Source organism: Lipotes vexillifer, unplaced genomic scaffold, assembly GCF_000442215.2.
Source record: "Lipotes vexillifer unplaced genomic scaffold, Lipotes_vexillifer_v1.1 scaffold1161, whole genome shotgun sequence".
NCBI lineage: Eukaryota > Metazoa > Chordata > Mammalia > Artiodactyla > Lipotidae > Lipotes > Lipotes vexillifer.
In genome coordinates, this window is record NW_006780142.1 from 605,773 (window position 1) to 610,290 (window position 4,518).

The window sequence follows — 4,518 nt, forward strand, 5'->3', positions numbered from 1 at the left end:
AGTACGGAGGTCTTTCCCTCCATAGTTCATTTATTCTAGAAGTATATATTGAGTGCCTACCAAGTGCCAGCCACTGTTCTTTGAGAAGAGAGCCGTGATCCAAGGAGTAAAAGGCCCTCTTGGAATTCACATTCTAGTGGGGAAAAGACAATAAACAACCTAAATAAGTAAAATAGTTAGTACCTAGATACATGTAAAGAAGAACCTAAATAAATAAATAAATGCAAAAGGGAATTCCCTGGTGGTCCAGTGGTTAAGACTCTGTGCTTCCAATGCAGGGGCCACGGGTTCAATCCCCGGTCAGGGAACTAAGATCCCAATGCTGCGCAGCCAAAAAATTTAAAAAAAAAAAGATATATGTAAAGAAGGAGAAAAAAGGCAGAGGAAGGGGATTGAAACCTCGAGCCAGGGAGGTTTTTTTTTTTCTGCTGGGGACCAGGAAGGACTTCATGTGAAGGTGACTTATGAGGAATAATCTCTGTGTGTGTGGGAATTGTCCAGTATAGGGGATGCTCGTGAGCTATGGAGATGGGCATTCCACTGTGCTTCCAAGTCTCCATGTGGAACCTCCCTGTGCTCTAATCTGCAGCCCAAGCTGAAGGCATAGGTGGAGGGGGGTCACAGACAGAAGGGCCCCATCACACATGGGGGTCCTCCAGCCCAGAACACCGTCCAATTGAAAGTGAGAATCCAGCTACCCTTTACTATTTCTCCAGGTTACTGTTTCTACCAGCTCTCTAAATAATAATTCATACATGAACATGATTTATCCCATACCCACGTGACTCTTGTCATGGTAAAGTCTGAATTTTCTGGCTCGCTTTCTTTCCACCTTCATTTGAAGCATTTGGCCATGTGCCTACAGTGAGACAACAACCTAAAGAAGAGAGGCCCAAAGCCATTTCTTAAAATAATACCAAGTTCCTTAAGGAGAGACAATAGGGAAAAATACCGCTTGCATAGCTCTGTTAGATACTAACGTCTGTGGATTTGGAGAAGGCTACTTCTAAGGAAAGATGACATAGAGATGTTGAAACTCTTTTGGCTTTCCTTCGTACGTTGACACAGGCTTAGGCAACATGGCCAAAATACAAAATAGTTATCCAGTTCTGAGATAAACTTTATCAATATTCATTACTTCTTGTTTGTTTGTTTTCGTCCCATCATCAAAATGCTGAAACTTTGGCATTCACTCTTTGAAGTTTAAGATAATTATAATACATAAGCATAGGCCAGAAAATAACTTGTGTTTGTTCATATTAAATACCATGGCTATTACTTATATCAGTCACTAAATAAGACAGTAAGTTCCCTGTAATTAACTATCATATTTATTTTTAAAAAAACTTAAACTTATGTTTTAGTTTCATGAGGCTGCCATCAGAAGCTTCACAAACTGGGTGCCTTAAAACAACAGAAATGTATTGCTTCACAGTTCTGGAGGCTGTGAAAGAAGTTTGAAATCAAGGTGTCAGCAGGGCCATGTTCTTTCTGAAGGCTTTAGGGGAGGATCCTTCCTTGCGTTCTCTTAGCTTCTGGTGGTTACCAGAGCTCCTTGACATTCCTTGGCTTGTCTAAGGCTTGTCTTCATCAGTCTAACTTCTGCCTCTGCTGTCACATGAGCTTCTCCCTGTGTGTTCTATTTATCTCCTCTTTTTATAAGGATACCAGTGGTATTGGATTAGGGCCACCCTCATCTAGTATGACCTCATGTTAACTAGCTTACATCTGCAAAGACCCTTTCTCACCCTAGGTGACATTTACAGGTACAGGGATTAGGACTTCATACATACCTTTGGGGAACACAGTTCAACCCATGACAATTAGTACCTTAATTAATGACTTATGTAATACAAGACAATTGCAAGTTTTTAAACAGGTCAAATGTGTTAAGACACTCATTCATAGATACTTAATAAAGATTATTCTTTACTTCAGAATCCCTGGAATATGAATGAAGCCTATGCATCTTTGAATAATAAAGGTTTTCTAACTTCCAGCAATAGATTTAGTATCCATAATTCCTCCATAACCCTACAGGTACTTGGGACCAACTAGGAAAGAAATTGGCTGTTTAGATACTAGGAGCTGAGAGTGGTATCTGCTTCTAATAGCAACACAAAAAGTAAGAGGACTGTAAAATTGTTTTCTTCAACAAAGCATACCCTGTGTTTTATTAGCTTGTTTTGTCAAAACCTTAAGTAGACTCCTTTTGATATGAATAACTTCCATGTGAATGTGTAATTTCAAAATAGAAAATAAATTATTGGAATGAATCGCTTCATATTTTTTTCTTCTCAACATGTAATAAAAATGAATAGACAGCAGTAATGTATGGGTAACAGTTGAACTACTGAAAACACCTGTATGATGATCTAAAGGTTAAGATTTCTCTTTACACCATGGGGTCAACAATTACAAAAGTAAAGCAGAAATTGGGCGACTGGCCTTTCCAGCTGACAGTATTAATTATGTCTCTAGTCATTTCGGCTCCAATGGTAGGTAGTAGGTGGTAGACATAGAAAGCTCCTTCTCCATTTCTGCTGACTTGATTATTTCCAAAGGTTGTCTGGTCTGGCATTGTCAAAACCTTAAGTAGACTCCTTTTGATATGAATAACTTCCATGTGAATGTGTAATTTCAAAATAGAAAATAAATTATTGGAATGAATCGCTTCATATTTTTTTCTTCTCAACATGTAATAAAAATGAATAGACAGCAGTAATGTATGGGTAACAGTTGAACTACTGAAAACACCTGTATGATGATCTAAAGGTTAAGATTTCTCTTTACACCATGGGGTCAACAATTACAAAAGTAAAGCAGAAATTGGGCGACTGGCCTTTCCAGCTGACAGTATTAATTATGTCTCTAGTCATTTCGGCTCCAATGGTAGGTAGTAGGTGGTAGACATAGAAAGCTCCTTCTCCATTTCTGCTGACTTGATTATTTCCAAAGGTTGTCTGGCTAGTCAGAACTTCAGCTTTGCCAGGCATCACAGCCCAGGACATCTGCCCACACTCACAGACTAGGTTTCTATCCAGAAAAGGCAAACCCATTTGTATCAGCTCTCATTTTGAATCCAGTGCTCAGGGCTTGTGAATACTTTTTGTATTTCCAGACTTCTTAAAAAACGATCACTAGAAAACGTGGATTTTTGTAGGGCCAAGAAGAATTTCTACAGAAGTTATCAGAGTTTGTGTTTCCAGCCTGACCTCCCTCCCTCAGGCTCACTTCCTTACCCTTGAAGCCCCAAGGGAAAATATGCCAAAATAAATCCCGGGAAGTGTAGTCTTTGAAGGGCTGCCCCTTGTGTGAACTTGGGGCAGATATTCCTCCCTGGCTCTGTGACAGCAGCTGTTCTTCAGCGACACTGAGCTGAGAGCAGCCCACTGAGCATATAGCCTTGCACAAAGATAGATGCATTTCCATGCTTTGTGATGGAGATGACAGCTTAGAAAGGGAGAGGTCCGGTTTCGGGCCAGAAAGCATCCTCGCTAAGAATTCTCTGAGGGTGTCCTCCTTCCTGTTTTTACCTTCCTTTGTGCAAAAAATGTGTGGAAAATTTCATTCGAAGCCACCGTACATGACTGACAAATCAGATAAGACATGGAATTTCTTGTTTGTTGTTTAATTTAGCTTTTTTTTAAAAAAAGTTATTACTTTTTTACCTGTCCCAGTACTCTGGAGAATCAGGTGGACTGTTAGAAAAAGTTTTTTATTTCCCCTGCTCCCTTGAAAACATGATTCTAATGCCTGTCAGATGTGTGATGAAAACTTAAGTCATCAGACTGCTTTACTTCGGAGTCTTTAGACTTCATTATTGCCCAGGAATCCTATGCTTTGACAACTTCTAGCTCCCTAGAATCTATCAGTTCTCTTGAGTGAGACTGGTTCTCTTTCTTACATCTTATTTCTTCGGATTTCAAAAACTGTGTGCATTCTACCAAGCTGAGAGGACCCATCATGGTGTGAGGGGCTCCACCCACTCCTCTCTGACCCCTGGAATGAATTATAGCATCCTCCAGAAGTTTCACTAGCATCCTGGGACCTGGGATGGATTTTGAAAAGCTAGATTTGAGGGAAGAGCCTTTGCTCCTTATTCAGAATTTATTTCCTGGTATAAAACGATATAAAACAAAACCACCCTAAAATAAATGCACTTTTATGATATCAAATAGAGCTCACATATGAAAGTATATTAATATTAAACAGAATTTTATGGTAACCAGAATTCCTGACTCTTCTTTATTGACACTTCTAGAAGTAGCCTCTTTGAGATCTCAAATGTGAGAAACTGTCTGATTTTGTATTTTTACATAAAGATGGTCTGTATTCTCTAGAATGGAGTTTTGGGGGGTCAGTTTTCAGTCTGATTTGAAGTAAAACTACTGATAAAGAAATTGTTCATTGTACTGACTGTGTTTTGACTATTAGTCTTAGCTTAAAAGATTATGTCTGAAAGCACAATAAATATAGGCTTAAGGACACCAGTAAGAGGTACGGAAGAGGGAAAGA

At 39.2% G+C, this 4,518-nt stretch overlaps 1 non-coding gene across 1 annotated transcript; it reads left to right on the plus strand.

Annotated features, from left to right (window-relative positions):
• The first annotated feature begins 235 nt into the window (after nucleotides 1-235).
• TRNAG-UCC (transfer RNA glycine (anticodon UCC)) lies at nucleotides 236-308 on the plus strand. The gene has a single exon. It is a non-coding gene; the product is annotated as a tRNA-Gly (tRNA).
• The last annotated feature ends 4,210 nt before the right edge of the window (nucleotides 309-4,518 follow it).